General features: G+C 42.3%; 1 long non-coding RNA gene across 2 annotated transcripts in view; it reads right to left on the bottom strand.

Annotated features, from left to right (window-relative positions):
• Positions 1-27,045, bottom strand: part of LOC147004874 (uncharacterized) — a 63,344-nt gene that overhangs the window by 25,315 nt on the left and 10,984 nt on the right. For both annotated transcript variants that reach the window (XR_015046811.1, XR_015046812.1), the window contains exon 3: positions 25,939-25,979. This is a non-coding gene — a long non-coding RNA (uncharacterized LOC147004874). The remainder of the gene's footprint in view (positions 1-25,938; positions 25,980-27,045) is intronic.

The raw sequence follows: 27,045 nt of genomic DNA, 5'->3' as shown, positions 1-27,045 counted from the left end.
CCTAAAATTCTGCGGGGTTTGCAAATGAGGTTCTCACTGCCATGGGGCCACCTGCACTTGGGTCCTTTCGGCCCCTTGGTGATTGTCATGTGTTTCACAGGGAATGCCTACTTCTTTGCAACACTTGCCGTGGCATCTTTTCTGTTTTAAATGAGTAGCTTTCCTTGCTGAAGTATTATAGACTCTGTTCTGTGACTTGTATGAAAAGACAGAGGGCTTCAATCCTCTCTAGTGCCATGCTGGAATGGTGTGTCACATGAGGAAGATGCTTAGCAAATATTTGTGGGGTTCAATAAAAACTGCATGCTGATTTCAGGTATATCTTTACCTAAAAATGCACATAGGATCGGCTGGAAACTGCCAGGGAAATAATTATGTGGACTACACACAGTGATATGTACAGTATGAGAAGGAAGGCAAAGAGCATCACGGAGAACAAGGCTCTCGTGGAACAGAATACAATGTCAGCATGAAGCTCCAGGGGCCCGAGAGATGGATCAGCGGTTAAGAGCACTGGCTGCTCTTCCAAAGGTCCTGAGTTCAATTCCCAGCAACCACATGGTGGCTCACAACCAACTGTAATAGGATTCAATGTCCTCGTCTGCTGTGTCTAAAGATAGCCAAAATATACTCATATAGATTTAAAAGATTTTAAAAAGCTCCAGACTGTGTGCACATTCACCCTGCCATGTCCCCACAAAGTTACCGATTCTGATCTACATCACCAAAAGTAAAATCAAGATTAACACTGCTTTCAGAGGAGTGTGCAAGTTAAGTATATCGGGTCATTCAAGCCAGTAAGAAATCACACTAAGTACAGATCTTTATTGCTGAAAACAACCCTACAGAAACGGGAACAAAATTGCCTTTTATGGTTTACAGAATGTCTGATGTCTAGAACAGATGACAAGTTTAGCACTAACATTACGGACAATCGTAGGACTTCTAGTAGCTTACCAATCAATTCAGGATTCACTTCCATAAATGTCATGCAAGGAGTCAGAAGTATACAAACCCCAAGTTGTACGCCGGTATGGACATTTTATGATTTCACTGACTTGTGCTTCAAGTATGCTTTCAAACCTTAGAAAATAACTTCCAGAGGAGGTTGACAATGACTGCCTCAATTCTGTTTGGATTTCTAACTTTTTGGTCTCAATAGATGAACCTTGTCAACTTTTCCAGCTTGAGCTGGGATTGAGCTGTGTTCAGGGAATCGCCTAGATGGTAAAGGGAGGACAGCTGTATGCAGACTCTCAGGAACAAGCAACCAGGCTTGGTACAACAGACCTGGCAGCTCAGCTTGTGGGAGCTTGGGAGGCATAAGTAGGGGGCCCTGAGCTTGGAGGTTACCTGTGCTACACAGGGAGAACTTGTTTTTGTTTTAAAAATGTGTGTGTGTGACAACCAAACATTGGAGTTGGCAACTCTTTACAGGAGAGCTAGGGGAAGGATTGAAGGCCCTGAGGGGGATGGGAACCCATAGAAAGACCAACAGAGTCAACCATTGTGGACCTCTGGGAGCTCTCAGAGACTGAGCCAACAAAGAACACACACAGGCTGGAACAAAGCACCCCCGGTACATACATAGCAGATGTGCAGCTCAGTCCCCCTGGGGGCTCCCCAACAACTAGAGTGGATGCACTCCCTAAAGTTGTAGCATGACTGTGGAATCCATTCCCCAACAGGACTGCCTTGTCTGGCTTCAGTGGGAGAGGATGCACTAATCTGGCAGAGACTTGAGGACCAGAGTAGGAGGATACCCAGGGAGATGCCACCCTCTCAGAGAAGAAAAGAGGGGATGGAGAGAGGGTGTCTGGGAATGGGGGCAGGCAGAGATTGGAATGTAAATGAATAAATACAAATTAAAAGAAAAAAGCACACATGTGCACTCTTGCACAGGATTCTCATCCTCAGGAGGCCATCCGTACTTGTATCCTTTGGCCTCCTTTGGATCCCTGTCAGGTCTCACAGGTTAAGAATGGCATCTCTTAGGACAGAAGTAAGAAAAGAAATTAGGGAAACAACATCCTTCACAATAGTCATAAATATTATAAAATACCTTGGTGTGACTCTAAGGAAGTGAAAGATCTGTATGATAAGAACTTCAAGTCTCTGAAAAAAAGAAATTAAAGAAGATCTCAGAAGATGGAAAGATCTCCCATGCTCATAGATTGGCAGGATTAATATAGTAAAAATGGCTATCCTGCCAAAAGCAATCTACAGATTCAATGCAATCCCCATCAAAATTCCAACTCAATTCTTCACTGTGATAGAAAGGGCAATTTACAAATTCATCTGGAAAAATAAAAAACCTAGGATAGCAAAAACTATTCTCAACAATAAAAGAACCTCTGGGGAAATCACCATGTCTGACCTAAAGCTGTACTACAGAGCAATTGTGCTTTTAAAACAAACAAACAAACAAACAAACAAAAATGCATGTTACTGGTACAGTGACAGACATGTAGATCAATGGATTAGAATTGAAGACCCAGAGATGAGTCCACACACCTATGGTCACTTGGTCTTTGACAAGGGAATTAAAACCATCCAGTGGAAAAAAGACAGCATTTTCAACAAATGGTGCTGGCACAACTGGTGGTTATCATGTAGAAGAATGCAAATTGATCCATTATTATCTCCTTGTACTAAGGTCAAGTATAAGTGGATCAAAGACCTCCACATAAGACCAGAGACAGTGAAATTAATAGAGGAGAAAGTAGGGAAAAGCCTCGAAGATATGGGCACATGGGGGAAATTCCTAAACAGGACAGCAATGGCTTGTGCTGTAAGATCAAGAATTGACAAATGGGACCTCATAAAATTGCAAAGCTTCTGTAAGGCAAAAGACACTGTCAATAAGACAAAAAGGCCACCAGCAGATTGGGAAAGTATTTTTACCAATCCTAAACCTGATAAGAGACTAATATCCAATATATACAAAAGGTTCAAGAAGCTGGACTCCAGAAATTCAAATAACTCCATTAAAAATGGGGTTCAGAGGTAAACAAAGAATTCTCACCTGAGGAATACCCAATGTCTGAGAAGCACCTGAAAAAATGTTCAACATCTTTAATCATCAGGGAAATGCAAATCAAAACAACCCTGAGATTCCACCTCACACCAGTCAGAATGGCTAAGATCAAAAATTCAGGTGATAGCAGATGCTGGCAAGGATGTGGAGAAAGAGGAACACTCCTCCACTGCTGGTGGGATTGCAAGCTTGTACAACCACTTTGGAAGTCAGTCTGGAGGTTCCTCAGAAAATTGGACATAATACTATCGGAAGATCCAGCAATACCTCTCCTGGGCATATACCCAGAAAATGTTCCAACTGGTAATAAGAACACATGCTCCACTATGTTCATAGCAGCCTTATTTATACTAGCCAAAAGCTAGAAAGAACCCAGATGTCCCTCAACAGAAGAATGGATACAGAAAATGTGGTATATTTACACAATGGAGTACTACTCAGCTATTAAAAACAATGGATTTATGAAATTCTTGGACAAATGGATGTATCTGGAGGATATCATCCTTAGTGAGGTAACCCAATCACAAAAGAAGTCATTAGATGTGCACTCACTGATAAATGGATATTAGCTCAGAAACATAGAATACCCAAGATACAATTTGCAAGACACAAGAAAATCAAGAAGAGGGAAGACCAATGGGTGGATTCTTCATTCCTCCTTAGAATAGGGAACAAAATACCCATGAAAGGAGTTACAGAGACAAAGTTTGGAGCTAAGACGACATGATGGACTATCCAGAGACTACCCCACCCGGAGATCCATCCCATAATCAGCCACCAAACCCAGACACTATTGCATATGCCAGCAAGATTTTGCTGAAGGAACCCTGGTATAGCTGTCTCATATGAGGCTATGCCAGTGCATGGCAAATACAGAAGTGGATGCTCACAGTCATCTATAAGATGGAACACAGGTCCCCAATGGAGAAGCTAGTAGCTTACTAATTGATTCAGGATTCACTTCCATAAATGTCATGCAAGGAGTCAGAAATATACAAACCCCAAGTTGTACGCTGGTATGGACATTTTATAATTTCACTGACTTGTGCTTCAAATATGCTTTCAAACCTTAGAAAATGGCTTCCAGAAGAGGTTGACAATGACTGTGTCAGTTCTGTTTGGCTTTCTAACTTTTGGGTCTTAACAGATGAACCTTGTCAACTTTTCCAGCTTGAGCTGGGACTGTGCTGTGTTCAGGGAATTGCGAAGATGGCAAAGGGAGGACAGCAGCATGTAGACTCCCTCTCAGGAGCAAGGAACCAGGCCTGGTACAACAGACCTGGCAGCTCAGCTTGTAGGAGCTTGAGAGGCATAAGTAGGGGGCCCTGAGCTTGGAGGTGACCTGTGCTACACAGGGAGAACTTGTTTTTGTTTCAAAAATTTGTGTGTGACAGCTGCCAAACATTGGAGGTGGCAACTCTTTACAGAAGAGCTAGGGGAAGGATTGAAGGCCCTGAGGGGGATGGGAACCCACAGAAGGACCAACAGAGTCAACCAGCCTGGATCTGTGGGAACTCTCAGAGACTGAGCCAACAAAGAACACACACAGGCTGGAACAAGGCACCCCCGGCACATACGTGGCAGATGTGCAGCCCAGTCCCCGTGTGGGCTCCCCAACAACTGGAGTGCAGGCTCTCCTTAAAGCTGTACCCTGACTGTGGAACCCATCCCCCAAAAGTGCTGCCTTGTCTGTCCTCAGTGGGAAAGGATGTACTAATCTGGCAGAGACTTGAAGGACCAGGGTAGGAGGATAGCCAGGCAGATGCCACCCTCTCAGAGAAGAGAAGAAGGGATGGAGGGAGGGTCTCTGGGAATGAGGGCAGGCAGTGTTTGGGACGTAAATGAATAAATACAAATCAAAGAAAAACGTGTGTGTGTGTGTGTGTGTGTGTGTGTGTGTGTGTGTGTGTGTGTGTGTGTGTGTTTGTATGTATTCTCATCCTCAGGAGGCCATCCGTACTTGTATCCTTTGGCCTCCTTTGGATCCCTGTCAGGTCTCACAGGGAAGGAATGACATCTCTTAGGACAAGAAGCCTTTTCTAAAAAAAAAAATAAATAAATAAAATCAAGTAAAGGACTGGGTGTATTCCTAAGCAATTGTTACACAGATCTATAGAAGTAAGAAAATGTTTGCTCTAACTCTAGATGAAACTTCAGAGATAGTAAGAAAAGAGAATGTATAAAGCAACAGCCAGCCAAGAGCTAAGGAACAGCCTTTGTTGCAGAATCTGACACTGATACATAGGTAATAACAACAATAAAATTTATGGCGTCTCTCTTCATTTCATTTCTCACTTAGAAACAATAATTACAATAATAAAAATAAAATTACTCTAATGGCCCAGAGGGTATAAAAATGCTAAAGCATTTATGTAAATGAGGCTTACTCATTAAAGCACATTGACAAAAATATGAATCATATTTAATTCTACTATAGGGGCTGAGATGAAAACAGCCTAATAGACTGGGCAAGAGTAAAGTTTACCTCCTGGCTCTTAACTTGTGTGAACTTGGTCAAGTCATTAGTTAGTGATATCTCCATCTGTAAAGTCACACTGTACTACACCCCAACTGCAGAAGAAGAGCCTGTGCGTGTGAGAAGATTCCCTCAGAACTTAAAAAGCCAAGTCCAGATGTACAGGAAACATTCATTTTACTTCAACTTTGCAGACAAGACAATGTCTCCCAGCGGCATAAGAGACGCTGAAGCATTCCGCTGTTCATAAATACAGTCATGCTTATTGATTCCCAAGGCTTGTGTCTACACGAGAGCATGCTCTGAGGGTAAACAGAGGGTAAGTTCTGGGGGAAAGAATGTAGTGAGTCATTAGCACTTGAAGTGAAATGAAACGCTACATCAAATCCCTTTGAAACTTCAGGACTTAAAACGAGAAACCACCATTTCCCATGAGAACTTGTCAATTATAAATGTAATGAACGCTAGGAGGGAGTCCTGAGCTGACATGTTTGAACACAAGTGTTTTCAATGAAATCAGCCATTCTGTAAAATGCAGTCACTATTAATTAATGCCTAAACCGGGAGAATCTTTATGGAGTTGCATATGGACACGGGATGACCGGAGCAGTTCACTGTGCTTGATGTTATTATTCTGAATACCACAGTTGTTGGTAATGATTTGGGGCCTTCTATGAAGTCCATGCCAGGGTGCTTAGTCTAATTGGCTCATCCTTGCACCTTAGTCAGGATCGTCTCTCCTGTGACCCTTTCCAAACAGCCGGTTCCTCTACAGTCCACAGCCTGCAGGTAAGGGCTTCCTCTACAGCTAGACTGTTTTGGACAGATCTTAACATCAGGCCTAAGCAAGAATTCTGAGAAAACCAATCTATTTAAACAGCAAGAAAGTATTACAAATTTATTTTCCATCTGTTTTCATATTTAACTAAAATAAGAACCCATTTGATGTTATATGAATTCACTTCTGAAAATCGGGTTGTGACTTTTTTTTATTACTGTATTAAATGTCAGGCTTTAATAAGGTAAGCTCAGAGACTTCAGAGCCAATTACTGCTTATCCTCCTAAAATCAGAGCTTAACAGCACGAGTAATAGAAAAACTGCATGTAGTCTATCCATCTACACGACAAGGAGACCCCTTAGTTAGGGACGGAGCACATATCTACGTAGGCTCACATATACATACATTTAATGATTTTTCTTTGTGGTCTAATGTTTAAACGATTTTACATACACACCAAGGTTCTCCAAATTCATACCCTGACGTTAACATTAAGCCTGATATTTAATGTCAAAATTATGTGTTATTAGATAAAATTGGACAGGATGATCAGTCTCTGAAACTAGTGACTCTTATTCCACAGAGGCAAGTAGAACCGCTACTATAAACACACACCCTGATATCACAGGAGAAGTCACTGCTGACTGACTGAGGAAGGCTGCATGGCTCCAGATCTTGGGGTCCTTCTTATATCCTGCTGTCAGTCTGTGGTTGCTTGGATTGGCCATCACTGGGATATACAGACTCAGCTGTGGAGATGCACATAGGGCCTTGCGTCCCTTACCTCCCTGGATACTGCTTTGTAGCCTATGAGAGTCTCAGACTAGATGAGGTCACAGGATGAGACCAGCCTTGACAGTCATCTCTGATAACACCCCAACCTCTTTGGTTGGTGATCATAGCAGCTCTTTTATAGAGAGTCGAATGAAATTGTTTCCAGTGTGTTCGCATGTGCCTACCCTGTGCAGGAATGTCATGGAGGTGCGTGTGGAGGTCAGGGGACAGCTTTAGAGAGTCCACTTTCTCCCTCCAATTTGTGGACACAGGGCGTCTTGCTTCTGCTGACTTCTATACCCGAAGTGGGCCAGCCTCCCAGGAGAATTCTCTTGTCCTCACCTAACACCCCAACTCTGTCTTGGGGTTGAATTGCTGAGATTAGAAATCTATTTTTGTTTTTGTTAATTTTTAAATAGTAGTTTTGATCAGGCCATTGGCTTGCTTGGCAAGTGCTTTTGAAAGATCCTGGCAGAATGTAAAAGGACACAGAAGCCCTGAAATTGGCAAGATAGACGTCAGTGTTAGCAGAACTAGCTTCACTGATTTAGAAAAATAGAGGTGCACAATGCTCTGGCTACTCCTTGAACCTGTGTGTCTGCCAATGTTTTGACCAGGTGTGTGCCCATTGCTGCACCTTCATTAGACTCTTTCCTTGTACCCCTCCCATACCCATTTCTTGAGAATAGACATCGTTTAGATCTGGAAATACCCTACTCTCCCCCTTCTCCTTCCCCCCCCCCTGAGGGCCTATAAAAACTGGGACCTCTTTCCCCTCGAGGTCTACTTCTCTACCCCTGCGTGGGATATGAGTCGTCCCCAGAGCTCTGGCTTTCCCCGCATAAAGTCTCATGTGGTTTGCAACAAGCTCAGTCTGTCATGAGTTCTTGGGTGTCCGCTATTGTCCTGAGGCCTGAGCGAGGGGCTCCTCTCAGAGTCTTTTACTTTAACCCACATTTAGCCATTTTGCAGGTCCATTAAAATTATTTTAAGTGGTGTCAAATCATCTGTAATAAACATTAAAAACCCAATGAAATTCAAGTAGTATTACCTCCTCAGTGTTTCCCCTTGTAAGGCAAACATTCAAATAAACATCTTATTGATTTTATTTTCTTTCTTTTCTTTTTGAAAAGAATTTCTCCCATCTGCATGTTCCCAAGCAAATGGTATCTTTTCTGAAGTTCTAAATTCACAACTACAAAGCCATGTCCTCAGAGTTAAAATACGGCAAGAAACCATTCTTACCCCTTCTTCTCTAAAAGTTTTAGTGGTTAGAGCTAATGAGTGTGTCTCAACAGTTTAACACACATCTCACTCATGTGTGCCAGGAATCAGACTTCCTCAGACTGATCATCTCCCAGCACAGTTAGATGCTTACAGAGAGGTTGGACAGGGCTCATCCAGGTCACAGACGCTTAATCCCTTCAATCTTTAGAAAACACAGTAACAGTTTCTGGAAGCTTCTATTTATCCTATAGCGGGTTTCGTCTCTCATCGTCAACAGCTTTTCTCTTCAGAACCTGGTTCTTATTCCTCACAGCTCTCTTCTGTGCTTTTCTAAGAACCACCACAGGTCCTGGTGAAGACGGACTGACAGTCAGCAGGACAGATCTTTGTGGAAATGGACGCTACCACCAGTTTTAACAACGCCAGCTTGAACTGCAGAAGAGTTAACTGCTGAGTGCCCTTTCCATGTGGCAGTAAATTATCAATGATTAAAGAGCCCGTTTCCCTCACCCCATGCTTCACCGCTTTTCTCAGCTCCCAGCAATCACATAAAAACCATCCCCAAAGACAAAACCTGCCACTGAGGGGGCAGCGCTGTGGTGATTTTCTAAGGCATTATGATCAATAGTGATCAACAGAGCATGGGATAATAGCTTCCTTAATTTACTGGTTCCTTTGAAGGGTTAAAATATGGCAGATGTTGACAGCTGACACTTCACACTAACAGGACAGACACTTTGCTGTGGGGCCTGGTCTAGGCTTTCCTTTCCCTGCAGCTGTCTGTGTAGAACTAATTGTATCCACTTGTTTAACCTCGGGGACGTCTGGAGGGGACCCAGTGCCACAAGGGTACCTTATTTTTTTTTAACGGCCATTTCCTCTCTGGTGTAACTTGCATGATAGCATGTGACAAACAGAAATTAATGGGGACACTGCTGTGCCAATTCCTCCTGAATTGCTGACACTGGCTACAGGCTGCCTGTATGCCACCCAGCCAAGACCCCACATGAAACATGGCGAAGGGCCCACAGCTCTATTCACCGACAAGCCAGCTGGTCAGTGATGAGAGGAGCCTGAACAATGTGGTGTACAAATCAGGAAGAAAATGCTTTCTGAACCAATTCAAACCAAAGAGGCGGCATTTGCTAGGAGTTAATATGACCATTTATTTTCCTGAGTGGTACATCGCAGGGCTCCAATTTCCAAAGTAATTCAAATGCACAAAGCACATCTCACATAAGGACTCCTAAGGTGTAAGTTTGGAGGAACCATCACTCCGGCAAGATGGAGCTAGCTATTTGAGACGAGTCTCCAAGGAAGCCTCCTGTTAGTAGGCTGCTTCCAGAAGGGCTTGGGAGCTGCCATGTCTCTTGCCTCCAGCTAACAACCACAGTGCTGGTTTAGAATTCTATGCATGGATATCTCTTTCACTCTTTCTCCCACGTACAAGTGCACACGCAAGCACATACACACAAAAGAACCCTCAGTTCAGGCTCATTAACTGCCTGCCACAGAGTTTGCAGGGTGAGGAATATGCCTCAACTGTGGCAAGACATACTCTCCCCTCTTCACATAATCAAGAATGAACCTTGGCTTGTCATCACTTACAACACTGGCTCTGCTATGAATCAGGTCTGGCTGATCTGAGCACATAGGACTATGTAAATGCACATTTTTTTTAGAAGTTGGCATAAAATCCAGTTTGGGTGGCACACACCTTTAGTCTAAGCATTTAGGTGGCAGAGGCAGGGGGAATCTCTGTGGGTTCCAAGGCAGCCTAATGGACACGTCAGCTTCCTAGCCAGCCTGGGTTATATAGTGTGTTTACAAGAAAGGCACTAGGCAGGAAAGTTACCTAGTTATGAGTCTGAGTACAACCTACAAATCAAACCTAAGAAGAAAAGAAGGGAAAGCCTAATTGGGAAAAAAAAAAAAACACTCTAGCAGGACTTCTCTACCACATTTATGCAACTCTAAAGGCATTTAAAAGTGACTCAGCATGACTTGATGGGGAATTTCAGTGCTCCAAAGTAATATGTTTAATTCACCTTTTCTCCTGTTCAAGGTTTTAAAGTGTAAAAGTTGTCAAGGATATGTTACAGAGCATATGGGAGCATATGGGACCCAAGGTGACCTGGAATCTCCCAAAGAACAGGTGTGTGCTCGGGCTAAAGGCGATTGGAGGGAGGAGGAGGAGCCAGAGCAAGTAGCAAGCTAGAGTTCCAAGGGGGGTTTTCCAAGCCAGTTTTGAATGATGGCCTTTAGGGTGGTCATTCTTTGGCCATAAAGAGTTAGTTTCAGGGACAGGTAGTCATCTTTCTACTAATGAAGGGAAACAATGTTCTCCAAGTCACCCAGCCAAGACACATAAGACCGGGGAGGGAGGTAGGGGTGAGGGTGGGAGTGTGGATGGGGACGGGGACGGGGACGGGGACGGGGACGGGGACGGGGACGGGGACGGGGATGGGGATGGATGGGGACAGGGACGGGGACGGGGACGGGGACGGGGACGGGGACGGGGACGGGGACGGGGACGGGGACGGGGACGGGGACGGGGATGGATGGGGATGGGGATGGGGATGGGGATGGGGATGGGGATGGGGATGGGGATGGGGATGGGGATGGGGATGGGGATGGGGATGGGGATGGGGATGGGGATGGGGATGGGGATGGGGATGGGGACGGGGATGGGGATGGGAGGTGTGTGTGGCAGAATGGAGTCTGCTGGATATAGGCATCAGGAATAACTGCAGTGAAGGGCTGATATGTTCGTAAGTCAAACTTGAGAGTATGTACTATGTTTAGGAAAACTTAAAACATTTGTAACTTAGAATGGAGGCAAAGAGTTGGAGGGAGGGAAAAATGCAAAAGAAATCTCGTAAACAAACACATTCCTAAAATACACTAAATAATGCAAGCGGAGCCTTTTAAAATGTTCCCTGCCAATTGAATCTTTAAGGACACCCTGCTTTCCCATAACAAAGTAATGCTTTCATGAAAATCCAAACAATCCAACCCAAATCATGCTCAGACTTTTTGCTCAACACCAATATGGAAACGTGAAAATAACAGAAAACCCATTCAACTTCAGTCATCCCCTCATGTCATAAACATCCATCCATCCATCCATCCATCCATCCATCCATCCATCCATTCCCTTCAGTCACAAGCCCATGATCTGAGTGTGTGCATCTCGGAATCCACTCTGTAACCTTTAATAAAGACACATGCAAGCAATGTCCTGAACATCCCCCCTGACTTGCAGTGAAATATGCCTGCAGTCTCCGAAGTGGCTCTGTCATTTGTTCCAGTTGGTACAAGGCCCACTGTGAGGGCAGGTGAGCATGAGGGCCCCACTTCCAGAGGTCAGTTCCCTGGAACCATGTGAAGGATCAGATTCCATTGTGTGGCCCAGTGAAGGCCTTCCCGAATTCATGCTCCCAGAGTTTTGTCTCTCTAATAAAAATACTACTCGCATTTATGAGTTTACCTGCAGTTTATGTTCCTGAGTATCTAAACCTTTCCACATTAGAAGCATCTAATTTAAAAATGCCAGTAGTAGTAAAATAATTCTGTAGGTGGAATTTCAGACACTTTTCAGCAGTGTTACTGCTTTTCAACAAAATAGGATCTGTCTACTTAATATAAAGTAGCTTTCTCTCAGCTCGGTGCCACACTGCAGTAATCAAGAAGTCCCATGGCTTGTCAAAGACAAGGTGATTACTCAAAAGTACAACCTGTGTCATAGGGAGCCATGAACGTCATTTGTAAAGGTGACTCGTGAGCCACTGGACATGGTACCTTTTCAGACTTGACAGTTTTACTTAATGCTTCACCATACCTCAACAGAACAAGAATAGAGATCTTTGTCAAGACCTTCCCAGGGCAAGTCAAATAAAGGCAACAAGTCCATTTCCCCTGGCAACAGGCTCGCCAGTTCCCGGAAGCTGGGAACTGCTGAAGAGAAGGCTGCTCACTGATTTCTGCCTGAGGAATGGGCCTTCCCACCGCAGATAATTAAGTGACTATCAGGGCTGTGTGCATCCAAGCACACCGCCTTGATGGTTGAGAAGCTCAAAGCCTATGCACTCTTGGTTTGGGATAACTGTGCTGGGTAGTGCCAATTTTCTAAATGCAATTCAGAGACTACAAAGCTATGGTACTGATCGTTCCTTAAGTGACACATGCCTAGAAGTTCTCAGTTCAAGAAACCATAAGAAGAAATGACAATAGATTTTCAAATAAGACTCTTCCTTCAAAACAAACACCCACCCCCAACACTTTAAAAATAATACAAATCAATGTCCCTGGCATGACTTTACCTATAACTGAGAATTAGAGTAGGCTCCTTTGGGCACATGGTAGACATGGTGGCACTGTAACAGATATGTCACTGTCTGGGAGTACTCTGACTGTGGGCAGCACTGAACGGTTTTAAGCAGGTGCAGAATTACAAATACCTCTTTTTAAAAAGCCTTCGCTCAAATATGTAATATAATCACTAAGAGCTCATGCTAACCGAACTTGAAGCTGACTTCAAGTAAAGACTGAGACCACTGAAGAAACTATACATGAGCCTGAACTGGAATAACAAGTAAGCTTATGACTTTTTTCTGTGGGCAGGCATGCATTTACATTTACTAACGCCTAGTGACTCTTCCATTACAGTTCAGGAAACTTCCCCCACAGACCGATTTTCTTTTTATTTATTTTTTATTTTTTTATTGGGTATTTATTTCATTTACATTTCCAATGCTATCCCAAAAGTCCTCCACCTGCTCCCCCACCCACCCTCTCCAACTTCTTGGCCCTGGCGTTCCCCTGTACTGAGGCATATAAAGTTTGCACAACCAATGGGCCTCTCTTTCCACTGATGGCCGACTAGGCCATCTTCTGATTCATATGCAGCTAGAGACACGAGCTCCAGGGGGGTACTGGTTAGTTCATATTGTTGTTCCACCTATAGGATTTCAGATCCCTTTAGCAACTTGGGTACTTTCTCTAGCTCCTCCATTGGGGGCCCTGAGATGCATCCAATAGCTGACTGTGAGCATCCACTTCTGTGTTTGCTAGGCTCCGGCATAGTCTCGCAAGAGACAGTTATATCTGGGTCCTTTCAGCAAAATCTTGCTAGTGTATGCAATGGTGTCAGCTTTTGGAAGCTGATTATGGGATGGATCCCCGGATATGACAGTCTCTAGATGGTCCATCCTTTCGTCTCAGCTCCAAACTTTGTCTCTGTAACTCCTTCCATGGATGTTTTGTTCCCAGTTCTAAGAAGTGGCAAAGTGTCCACACTTTATTCTTCATTCTTCTTGAGTTTCATGTGTTTAGCAAATTGTATCTTATATCTTGGGTATTCTAAGTATCTGGGCTAATATCCACTTATCAGTGAGTACATATTGTGTGAGTTCCTTTGTGATTGGGTTACCTCACTCAGGATGATGCCCTCCAGGTCCATCCATTTGTCTAGGAATTTCATAAATTCATTCTTTTTAACAGCTGAATAATACTCCATTGTGTAAATGTACCACATTTTCTGTATTCATTTCTCTTGTTAAGGGGCATCTGGGTTCTTTCCAGCTTCTGGCTATTATAAATAAGGCTGCTATGAACATAGTGGAGCATGTGTCCTTCTTACCAGTTGGAACATCTTCTGGATATATGCCCAGGAGAGGTATTGTGGGATCTTCCGGTAGTACTATGTCCAATTTTCTGAGGAACTGCCAGACTGATTTCCAGAGTGGTTGTATAAGCTTGCAATCCCACCAACAATGGAGGAGTGTGCCTCTTTCTCCACATCCTCGCCAGCATCTGCTGTCACCTGAATTTTTGATCTTAGCCATTCTGACTGGTGTGAGGTGGAATCTCAGGGTTGTTTTGAATTGCATTTCTTTGATGATTAAGGATGTTGAACATTTTTTCAGGTGCTTCTCAGCCATTCGGTATTCCTCAGGTGAGATTTCTTTGTTTAGCTCTGAGCCCCATTTTTTAATGGGGTTATTTGATTTTCTGGAGTCTACCTTCTTGAGTTCTTTATATACATTGAATATTAGTCCCCTATTTGATTTAGGATAGGTAAAGATCCTATCCAAATCTGTTGGTGGTCTTTTTGTCTTATTGATGGTGTCTTTTGCCTTGCAGAAGCTTTGCAATTTTATGAGGTCCCATTTGTCAATTCTCGATCTTACAGCACAAGCCATTGCTGTTCTATTCAGGAATTTTTCCCCTGTACCCGTATCTTTGAGGTTTTTCCCTACTTTCTCCTGTATAAGTTTCAGTGTCTCTGATTTTATGTGGAGTTCCTTAATCCACTTAGATTCGACCTTAGTTCAAGGAGATAGGAATGGATCAACTTGCATTCTTCTACATGATAACGGCCAGTTGTGCCAGCACCATTTGTTGAACATGCTGTCTTTTTTTCCACTGGATGGTTTTTGCTCCCTTGTCAAAGATCAAGTGACCATATGTGTGTGGGTTCATTTCTGGTTCTTCAATTCTATTCCATTAGTCTACTTGTCTGTGGATATACTAGTACCATGCAGGTTTATCACAATTGCTCTGTAGTACAGCTTTAGGTCAGGCATGGTGATTCCACCAGAGGTTCTTTTTTCCTTGAGAAGAGTTTTTGCTATCCTAGGTTTTCTGTTATTCCAGGTGAATCTTCCGATTGCCCTTTCTAATTCGTTGAAGAATTGAGTAGGAATTTTGATGGGGATTGCATTGAATCTGTAGATTGCTTTTGGCAAGATAGCCATTTTTACTATATTGATCCTGCCAATCCATGAGCATGGGAGATCTTTCCATCTTCTGAGATCTTCTTTAATTTCTTTCTTCAGAGACTTGAAGTTCTTATCATACAGATCTTTCACTTCCTTAGAGTCACGCCAAGGTATTTTATATTATTTGTGACTATTGAGAAGGTTGTTGTTTCCCTAATTTCTTTCTCTGTCTGTTTATCCTTTGTGTACAGAAAGGCCATTGACTTGTTTGGTTTAATTTCATATCCAGCTACTTCACCTGTTTATCAGGCTTAAGAGTTCTCTGGTGGAATTTTTAGGGTCACTTATATATACTATCATATCATCTGCAAAAAGTGATATTTTGACTTCTTCCTTTCCAATTTGCATCCCCTTGATTTCCTTTTGTTGTCGAATTGCTCTGGCTAGGACTTCAAATACAATGTTGAATAGGTAGGGAGAAAGTGAGCAGGCTTGTGTAGTCCCTGATTTTAGTGGGATTGCTTCCAGCTTCTCACCATTTACTTTGATGTTGGCTACTGGTTTGCTGTAGATTGCTTTTATCATGTTTAGGTATGGGCCTTGAATTCCTGATCTTAATAAAGTTCTCGCTAACCAAATCCAAGAACACATCAAAACAATCATCCATCCTGACCAAGTAGAATTCATCCCAGGGATGCAGGGATAGTTCAATATATGGAAATCCATCAATGTAATCCATTATATAAACAAATTCAAAGACATAAACCACATGATCATCTCTTTAGATTCGGAGAAAGCATTTGACAAAATCTGATTTTCCTAATGTGGGGTACAATGATGATTAAAGAAGATAACCATACCCGTAGGTCTTTGGAAGGGTTAGTATCACTGAGGTTTTCAATTCTGCTATTTTATCAAGCACATCATCCACACCTATGCACCCAATACTTTAATGTGCACAGCGTGCTTGTTTTATAAGGCTTTTCCTCTTGTGCTGCCTAAAAGAGGAAGTGACAGAGTGCTACTAGGTACAAAAAGAAGAAGAAGAAGAAGAAGAAGAAGAAGAAGAAGAAGAAGAAGAAGAAGAAGAAGAAGAAGAAGAAGAAGAAGAAGAAGAAGAAGAAGACTGGCATGAGAACATCTACTCTGTAACCGAAAACATCACTGCTAAATATGCACTAAAAGATCATTTGGTTGGATGATAAAAATGGGCTGTTACTAGGAATTTCATCCAGTCTCATATAGCATTAGGGCAATGGGGATTGCAGGTGGCCACCGAAAAGGTGCAAGTTGCTTGTATAGGAACCTTCCTAGGGTCACTCATTTATCCTGACAAAATTGTTCCTCAAAAATTAGAGATTCACAGAGATCAACTACATACCTTGAATGAATTCCAAAAATTGCTGGGAGATATTAATTGGCTGAGACCATTTTTGAAAATTCCATCAGCAGAATTAAAGCCCTTATTTGATATATTAGAGGGAGATACCCACATCTCCTCCCACAGAGCACATACCCCTGCTGCTTGTCAAGCTTTACAAACTGTAGAAAAGATCTTACAAGATGCTCAATTACAATGCATTGATGAGTCGAAGTCATTTGAATTGTGTGTATTAAAAACTGCACATTTACCAATAGCAGTCTTGTGGCAAAATGGACCCTTATTGTGGGTCCACCCTAATGCTTCCCCTGCAAAAATCATTGAATGGTATCCTAATACAGTTGCTCAACGTGCACTTCGCGGGATAAAAGCAGCCATTACTCATTTTGGGAAAGGACCTCATATGCTAATTGTGCCTTATATCTCTGCTCAAGTTCAAACCCTGGCAGCAACAACTAATAATTGGGCAGTCTTGGTTGCCTCCTATTCAGGACAAATTGATAATCATTATCCAAAACATCCAATCTTACAGTTTGTCTTAAGCCAAGCCATAGTGTTTCCAGTAATGACAGCCAAACACCCACTTGGGGATGGGGTGGTGGTGTATACAGATGGATCCAAATCTGGCATAGGTGCAAATGTAGTAAATGGCCAAGTAACATCCAAACAATATAATGAGACATCACCCCAGGTTGTAGAGTGTTTGGTGGTACTGGAGGTCCTTAAAACTTTCCCGGGACTGCTCAATATTGTATCTGATTCCTTATATGTGGTTAATGCAGTTAATATGCTTGAAGTTGCTGGTTTAATTAGACCCTCTAGCAAGCTTGCTCACATTTTTCAGCAAATTCAGTCTGCCTGTTACATAGAAGACATCTTGTTTATATTACTCATGTCAGGGCTCATTCTGGCCTTCCTGGCCCCATGTCTCATGGAAATGACTTGGCAGACAAAGCCACTAGAATTGTGGCTGCTGCTCTGTCCTCGCAGGCAGAGGCTGCAAGGGAGTTTCATAAACGCTTCCACATGACGGCTGAAACTTTGCCCCGCCATTTCACTTTAACCAGGAAAGAAGCTCATGACATTGTCACCCAATGTCAAAATTGTTGTCAATTTTTGCCTACTCCTCATGTAGGGGTAAACCCCCGAGGCATCAGGCCATTACAGGTCTGGCAAATGGATGTCACTCATATTTCCTCCTTTGGAAGAAATCAATATTTACATGTTTCCATTGACACCTGCTCTGGTGTTATGTTTGCTACACCTTAAACAGGTGAGAAAGCCTCTCATGTTATACAGCACTGTTTAGAAGCGTGGAGTGCTTGGGGCAAGCCCACCATCCTTAAAACTGATAATGGGCCAGCATATACCTCTACTAAATTTCAGCAATTTTGTCATCAAATGGATGTCACTCACCTGACTTGCCTTCCTTATAATCCTCAAGGACAAGGCATTGTGGAATGTGCCCACCGTACACTCAAGTCTTATTTTATAAAACAAAAAGGGGGAGTTGATGAGACTCTGCCCTCAGTGCCAAGAGTAGCTGTCTCCATGACACTCTTCACACTTAATTTTTTGTGTCTTGATGAGCAAGGTCTCTCTGCAGCTAATCGACATAGCTCAGACCCTGATGAACCAAAAGAAATGGTGAAATGGAAAGATGTCTTATCTGGTCTGTGGAAAGGTCCAGATCCTATTTTAATAAGATCCAGGGGAGCTGTCTGTGTTTTTCCACAGAGTGAAAACAACCCATTTTGGGTGCCGGAACAACTCACCCGCAAGATATTAATCAAGGATGGTGTGGAAGATGCTGACCTCCCGAGGATTTCTTCTGATTCTGACAATGCTGAATTCGTCTCAGGTTCCTAGTATGATGGGCGAGCAGAGATGGGCCATTCTTTTGGCTTTCCCTAAACCAATGCCAGTTCGCCATGATGCTATAGTTTTTCCAAAATTCTTTACTACTAATAAAAAACTGGATTTACCATATTTGCCATTTGACCCTTTACAGGTCTCATTAGGAGAAAATTGCTCCCTCCAAGAACAGGGTTCCCTATATTTTCAATTATCGCAAAAGGGGGACTGTATTCAGCTCAGTATTCGTATGTTAGGATCATTTAAGGATAGTGGGACTGTAAATCTCACCCAAACCCGAGGAAAAGGAAATAATAGTATTATTCATGTTACATGGTTTTGGTGGCAATCGACAGTCTGGCTAAACGGTACATTCCCGTCTCCCAATTGGAATGAGACGGAGCGTCCTTGTCAACCCAGAATTGCTCCCCATTGTGGTGGAGAGGATGAAGGGGAGTTGCCACCATGGTCAGACTGCCAGTCGTCTGTAGCCAGATGGATTGATGATCACAAATATTTTACCTTCTCCCCCAATATGTTGTTTCGGACTGAAGAAGAGTTTGTAATGAGAACGGGCCTCTTTTTGCAGGACCACAGAATGAGCCCTTACCACTAATGGCTACTTTGTGGGATTAATGGAAGCTGTACAGATCTTAATCCCCTTGTTTTCTTAAAAGGAGGTGCCGTAGGAAAGGCCATTTACACTGGTGTCTCCAATTATACCAGGATTGGGGTAGATGGACAACCAACGAGATATGTAATTCATACTGAAGAGATCTCTAGTTTAAATAAGACACAGATTAATCAAACCATCTATATATCGACTCCAGTATGTGTCTATCCTCCCCTTTTGTTTATTTTGTCTAATGATTCATTTGAAAACTGTGTAAATGATTCCTGTTGGATTTCTCAATGTTGGGATGCAACAAAGGACACCCGCATCATGGTGGCCCGGATCCCACGTTGGATCCCTGTTCCGGTGGAAACACCCTCCACCTTATCCCTGTTTCGACAAAAAAGAGATTTTGGCATTACTGCTGCTGTGATCAAAGCAATTTCAGCCAGTGCAGTTGCTGCTACAGCTGCAGGGTTCGCTATGGCTGGTACGGTCCAAACAGGCACAAAATTAAATCAGCTTTCAGTCGAAGTGACTGATGCCATCAATGTCCAAACTTCTGCTAGTGCCCAGTTGAAGGGAGGGCTGATGATTTTGAACCAGCACCTTGATCTGGTTGAGGAACAGATAGGCGTCCTATACCAGTTGGCCCAGTTGGGTTGTGAAAGAAAATTGGGTGCTTTGTGTATTACCAGTGTTCAATATGAAAATTTTACTCGTGCAGCTAATCTGTCTAGACAGATTTCCTTGTATCTTGCAGGAAATTGGTCTGAAGGGTTCGATGAGACTCTTGAGGCCCTGAGGGCGGCAGTTTTAAGGATCAACTCGACTCGAGTGGACCTGTCATTGACAGAGGGCCTCTACTCCTGGATTTCATCTGCATTTTCTTGTTTTAAGGAATGGGTGGGGGTAGTTTTATTTGGTGCTGCCATCTGCTGTGGGCTTGTGTTCATGCTCTGGTTGGTCTGCAAGCTCAGAGCCCAACAAAAACATGACAAGGTCATCATTGCTTTCGGCCATTGAACAAGGGGCCTCCCCCGAAATCTGGTTATCTATGTTGAAATAATTAATGTTGTGGTGATAAGTTTAGGAACATCATGATCAGCCCTTGCACACCACTGAGGTCTCCTCATTGCACGTGGTAGGGTGGTCTTGGATCCTCATCACATTTTGCTTTGGCTAGCCTCTGATATAGAGTTCGCCGTAGGCCAATTCTAACCATAGCATAAGTACTGTGGTATCCAGAGACAGACCAACCTAAGACATGGGACCTGGTGGAGATAAGGTTTCCCTATGACGGGTAAGGCCGTAGCATTAGAGGAATGACCTAGAACAGGAGCCACAGCTGATATGCAGATCAACAACTCAGGCCTAGACTAGCCTTGCTTTAGTAAAACAAACTTTTGCTTTAATAAAACAAAAAGGAGGAGATGTTGAGAGCCGTGAGCAGTCGCCATTACAAGATGGCGCCGGCTTTCACTGCGCCTAAGTGGTAAACAAGCAATGTGCACAGGTGCAAGAGTGAATTCGTGCCAAGTCACTGCCCGTCCAGGGGCGTAGCAATGAGGCGATGGGCGAGCAACAAATCAGGTGCTGACACGCCACACTAAGGTGTATATAAGCAGCACCATTTTCTGGGGTTCGGGGTCTTCCTCCTGATGAAGCAATAAAGCTTTGCTGCAGAAGAATCCAGTTGTCCAAGTGTGTTCTTGCTGGCGAGACATTAGCTTGGGACAGTTTACTTTGTAAATGAAAGTTCAGAAAGATCAAATGTGTGTCACACAGCAAATTAGGAGGCACTGGACACTGGACCCTCTGCCTCATGAATTCACATTTTTCTTTCCCACCTGCCAGTAATTTGAAGCCCGTGTTGTGTATTTTGGGAAACACCCTGAGAGTCATCATTAGGGAGGTCAAGGCATTCTTTTGGGGTTTGTATTCTGGCCTGGAGGTTGTGCTCCAGATTTCACAAAGCTGTTGACCATGCAGTTCATGACATCATAGGCGTCTTCATCCTGTGCTCTGATTTGCATTCACTTCAATTTGAGGTAAGTAGGAGGTTAAATATCCAATTGTGAGACGTTCCTTTTTCTTTTAATCAATAAAGACCAAGTCTTTTAATGTTTGTTTTGTCTAAACTCTTCCCTAAAGTTATCCAATAGCTAGCACATCTGTAGTTTTATATTTTATATTTTTATTATTTTATAATCATCAGATAATTCATTAATTTATTAATTGTGGTTCTTCAGAACTTCTTAAATAACTACTTGTTAAGCCTCTTACATGTGGAAGCCAAATTATGCCCCCCGCCAGAGTCCAAAGAATAAAGCTGTAGAGTTTTTGGAATTTTTCCAAGGGAGCACAGCAGTGTGAATCCATGAGTGCATGTGACATGAAAGAAGTCCCTACATATGTGTTGCCTCCATGAGAACTGCTGTTTGGCACGATAAGCTTCTTCTAAATCCACTGTGCTGTGATAGTGTGACTAAACTGTGTACATATGTTACATTTTTATCACAGACTCTTTGTATCTGATGATAAGGCTGGCTGAGTGCAGTGGTTTAGAGTAGGATGAAAGCTGAGTTGTTCTGAAAGAAAATGAGATTTTGTATCTTGTGATTCATGTAAAAGCTTTGTCTATGAACCTGTGGCCTGGGGCCGAGAACAAAGCAGAACAGACAGGGCTGTTGTTAAGACATTCCTAAGAACAACTTGATTGTACAAGCAGGGCTATCTTGTCTGGGTCAACACCACCTGGCCGGAACCTCCACTCTGTCTACTGCCCCTTGACACCCGGTAAAGTCATACATCAACTGGTTGCTATGTGAACAAAGATAAGCCTCCAGCCCACAGGAACAAAGTCCTGATGCCCTGTAATCTTTCTGTTAATCTTTAAATAAGCCAATAGTGTGTCACTATGCTGAATTCCATACCCCTAAGCCCCTTACCCCATAAAACCCCCTAGCTTTCAAGTCTCATGGCCGACATCTGTTATCTCCTGTGTGGGATGCATGTAGGTCCGGAGCTCCGTAATTAAACGTCCTCATGTAATTACATCAAGAGATGGTTCTTCGTGATTTTTTGGGTGCACACCAAATCAGGAATTGGGTGGGGGTTTCCCCACTAGGTTCTTTCAGTTCAAACAGACTTAACTATGTACAATCTGCACACAACCTCTCCTCTATTTTTCTTATTTTAACCCCATTCTCTTGTTTTCTAAATAGAAAGAAATCCTGTCTTCTGCTTAAACCCCAGCTAATCAAATCTGTTACCTTAGAAGCTTCTTTTGGGATGGTACCCCCTGTGATGGTTAAATCTGTTTGTCACTTTAAGTAGTTTGAAACACACTTGAACTGGTCCCCATGAGTCTGTGAGGGAATTTCCAGAAACAACTGGAACATGACTCAGGAAGGAGTAGGATGGTGCCCACTACACAGGCAACATCCTTGGATGGAGTGGATATGGAAAGAGTGGAGAAGCTTGCACAGGAGTCTAAGTTCTGTTCACCTGCACTGGGGTCTGAATCTGCTGCTCCATCACCCATAGCCACCTGACTTGAGTATATAGCATGGTCTCAGACTTCTGATCCCATCCCCAGCTTTCAGGCTTCACTATAAATTGGTACTGCAACTCCAGCCTGTCTTTTTCTGAGGTTTCCTGAGCCTTGAACCTAGTTGCTGTGATTTAGCCTAGATCTCATGCCTAGAGTTAGTCACTAAAGGACCCCTCACCCTCTCAAGTATATGTCAGTCTCATCAGGACTCCATGTTTGGAGAAAGTGGAGAAGGGGAAAACCTGATCAAAATACATTGTATGAAAATTAAAAAATAAAAACAAAAAGACACAGCTGTCTCGGAAGGCGAGAATCCTCTATTAATTTAGGAATTCTTGGATTGATCAGGTACACACAGTGATATAAGTCTAGGCAGAGGGAAAATTGGTTTCTCAGCAAGAGGAGTGAAGTGAGTCACTTGGTGGCTTCAGCTTAAGTGGAAACTTAAACAAAGGAACACAGGGGCAGGCTCAGCTCACAGGGATCCCCTGCTCTGAAATGAGTGAGGATGGCTGTCCTGAGGCAGAGAGCCAGGTTAAAGCTAAAGCTGCCTGCTTCTTACAAGCTGGTAATCAAAGAATAGTATCTTAAAGTTTGGTTTAGTTGTTCTTAAAGATAGAAGGGAATACAAATTTTGTCGGGAATTCTTCCTGGGGTTTGGACTGATTTGAAAGAGCTGCTCACAGGCGCTGGGAGACCTTGCTGTGCAAAGATAGGCTACTTGAAGAAAGGCAGAGGCAGACAGTAAAAGGCTGCTGGCCTCCAAAAAGCAGAGAAAAGAGAGAGATAAGGAAATTTGATTTAATTGTTTTTAGGGACAGAAGGGAGTATAATGGTAATCATTTAAGTATACAGAAATATTAAGCTCCAGAGAAGAGAGATTGAGTGAAAAAATGCTTTAGAAGATTTGAAAAGGTCCTGCTAGGATATACTCATTTTTTTTTTAAAAGTGGGCTTCACATGAATTCTGGGATTCCTGGCATGACAGATTAGAAGCTTAAGAAAAGGCTTATACAGTAAGCAGAAGGGAATTTAATTACAGATATCAAAATATTGAGGCATTAGATCTTAAAAAATTAGACTGAAGTAAGGGGATAGAGTGCCTAGCCTATCTCAGACAGTAGAAATTTAGGCCTTGAGAATTATATAAAAAGGAAGCTTGGAAATAGGCTCATATAGTAAGTAGACAGAGATATTTTTTTGGTTTTGTTTTGTTTTGTTTTGTTTTGTTTTCTAAGACAGGGTTTCTCTGTGTAGCCTTGGCTGTCCTGGAATTCACTCTATAGGCCAGGCTGGCTTCAAACTCAGAGATCTGCCTGCCTCTGCCTCCCAAGTGGTGGGATTAAAGGCATGTGCCACCACGCCCGGTGACAGAGACCTTAAATAAATAATTTAGGCCTTGATCTCATGAAGGTTGGGGCAGGGCAGTACAAACACTGTACTGGATTTTTGTGTTTTCAGTTTTGTATTTTGTTTGTGTTTTTTATTTTGTTGTTTGTTCTTTGTTTGTGGTTATGATTTTGTTGTTTGTTGTTTTTTTCTGTCTGTCTGTCTGTTTGTTTGTTTTTTGTATTTTTGTTTTTTTGTTTGGTTTTATCTGCCTGGCCCTAACCCACTGACTGTTTTCCTTTCTTCATTTGCAAACCTTGGCCATTGTCAAATTCCAATCCTATAGTCCTTTTTTGAACTATTTCTGAAAGGAATGCTCATCACGGTGCCATTTCCTGTTGAAGACCAGGAGGGACATCAGCAGGAAGAGGCAGAAGCCCTTCACTAGCATCTCTAATGACAGAGTTGTGTGCTGTTAAATTGAAGCAGGGGATAGTGGTGTGGGGTTTTTTGTTGTTGTTTTTGTTATGTTTTCATATTTTTTAAAAGCTTGAAAATAATATGAGAAATGAAAATAAGTTGCACAGACTGCTGCTATTCTGCACAACCATACTCTGCTGGACCTCTACAGGATGTAGAACTGCAGCCAAACTACTGACTGGACTCCAGACCAGTAAGAAAAGCACCATGGTCATTTAAAGACTCATCCTTTCCCAGACCTGCCTTAGTTTTGGAAGTTGATTTGAAGTAACTATAATGGCAAAAGTCCATTTCTTTTTTTTTTTCCTTTTGTTTTTTTTTAATTAGGTATTTATTTCATTTACATTTCCAATGCTATCACAAAAGTCCCCCAACCACTCCCCCACCCACCCACTCCCACTTCTTGGCCCTGGTGATACCCTATACTGAGGCAGATAAAGTTTGCATGACCAATGGGCCTCTCCAAAAGTCCATTTCTATCTCAGGTCTCATTGAATACAAACCCCATCTATTGCTGTACTGAATTGGTTTTTTTTTTTTTTTTGAAAAGTTCCAATTAATTTTAATTTTTTTTCTTAAAAAGTTTTGGCATATGTTAAGACGAAATTGAATTTTTTTCCCATTAGATTAATATTCCCACTGTGGAAAATTGGGTATTTAGTATTTATGGTTGAAACCACCAGTTATGTAATAATCTAATTTCAAGTGATTATTTGTATTTAACTTTTCTACTCATTATTTTATGGTTGTGTTTATGCAATTTTTACTTAATAAAGTTTAAAGTTATTTAAACATTTTACAAGATCTGATGTCTCCTGTTTCTTTTATGGCATAGTAATAAAACCTGGTTTGTGAGGTGACCTGAGAAGCAGGTGTTGAAGGTGTGACTCACCAGCTTAAGCCTTAGATACATTGTCCACACCAGTGATTGTTACTCTGTTCTGGGCCTCTGCAGTGGAGTTAGAATGTTCCAGAGAGCATCCACTCCTTTAGAGTGGGTTGTAGAGGGAGAATATATGTGCAGCTCAGTTGAGCTGTGTCCAGCTGAGCTGTAAAGTAGGATCAATGGAGAAATGTATTGACATACAAGGGGCTACTTGTCTTTGAGGCTACTCTGCATTACTGAAAATGGGAAGTCAGGCAGGTCCACTCTTGACCCCTACCACAGACTGATACACACACTGGAAAAGGAAACAGTATCTTCATACTTTGTACCAGATTTAGGGCTAGAAAACTGGACCAGATTTAGGGCGAGAAAACGTCTCAATTCTCTTTTGTCTATAGCAGATTGAGGATGTATAGAAAGGACAACACAGAGTTAGGGGAATGGCTCAGTTGACCAAGTACTTGCTAATAAGTGTAAGGATCCAAGTTGCACCCAGGGCCCCATTAAGAGAAGCCATGATGGGTGGCCGTGAGCTGGAAGAGCCCAGGTCCTTTATGGCAGAGTGGTTTTCCATCTTATCTCTTTCCTCCTGCCCAACTTCTCCCTTGGGAGTATCTTTTTTCCTAATCAGTCATTCTTGCCTTTTCTGCAAGTATAAATCTGTAATTGATTCCTTGAGGACAGAAGATCCTCGAAATCCTCTCGAAGGTCTTCTGAACCTTGCTATCATCCAATATCAGTAGTGTCTATTTTCAAATGCTTAATGTGTATGTGGAGAGATGGCTGACAAACCTGAAGCTAGGTGGTAGATGGGAGAGCTTACCAACATATGATGTGTGAGTCTAAGTGTTCAGTCATCAGCACCTGCAAAAGGAAGAAAAACAGAGTTTGAAACGGTAATGCATACATATCAAAAGAAGTTTTTTCATTGTCAAACTGATAATTAATAAAAACTACAAACTAAGTTTTATCAAGAAAAAAATACAATGTATCAATAGACATACCATCTAATATATAAGCACTTAATAACTAAACGAAGTAAGGCTACAAATTTGGGGGGAGGCGCAGTCTCTAGAGAGATGGCTCAGCAATTAAGAACAGTGACTGTTTTTCCAGAGGACATTGGTTCAATTCCCAGCACCCACATGTCACAGCTCTCTGTACCTCTAGTCCCAGGAGATCTGACACCCTCTCAAAGACATACATGCAGGCAAAACACAAACCAATGCTCACACAATAAAAATGAATTATAATTAAAAAGGCTGAGCATCTTAATTTATTTAGAAACCAGTCAATTATGAAGAAACCACAGAATAAATGTGTGTCTACACAAAAAAGCAAACATTGCAGAGAGTTTTGAGCTAAAAATGAGAAAATTACAAAGACAAAACACAAGAGTATCTAAAGCTTTATTTCATCCTTGACCAAGGAATCATTGAGAAGAGTGTTGTTCAGTTTCCACGTGAATGTTGGCTTTCTATCTTTTATGTTGTTATTGAAGATCAGCCTTAGTCCGTGGTGATCAGATAGGATGCATGGGATAATTTCAATAATTTTGAATCTGTTGAGTCCTGTTTTGTGACCAATTATATGGTCAATTTTGGAGGAGGTACCATGTAGCATTGAGAAGAAGGTATACCCTTTTGTTTTAGGATAAAATGTTCTGTAGATATCAATTAGATCCATTTGTTTCATAACTTCTGTTAGTGTCCATGTGTCTCTGTTTAGTTTCTGTTTCCAGGATCTGTCCATTGGTAAGAGTGGGGTGTTGAAGTCTCCCACTATTATTGTGTGAGTTGCAATGTGCGCTTTGAGCTTTACTAAAGTTTCTTTAATAAATGTGGCTGCCCTTGTATTTGGAGCATAGATATTCAGAGAAAGCATTTGACAAAATCCAACACCTCTTCATGATAAGAGTTTTGGGAAGATC

This window comes from Mus caroli, unplaced genomic scaffold, assembly GCF_978045245.1.
Source record: "Mus caroli unplaced genomic scaffold, Mus_caroli_1 scaffold_4, whole genome shotgun sequence".
Classification (NCBI taxonomy): domain Eukaryota; kingdom Metazoa; phylum Chordata; class Mammalia; order Rodentia; family Muridae; genus Mus; species Mus caroli.
Note: the sequence above shows the minus strand (reverse complement) of the source record. Positions and strands in the feature narration are given on the sequence as shown.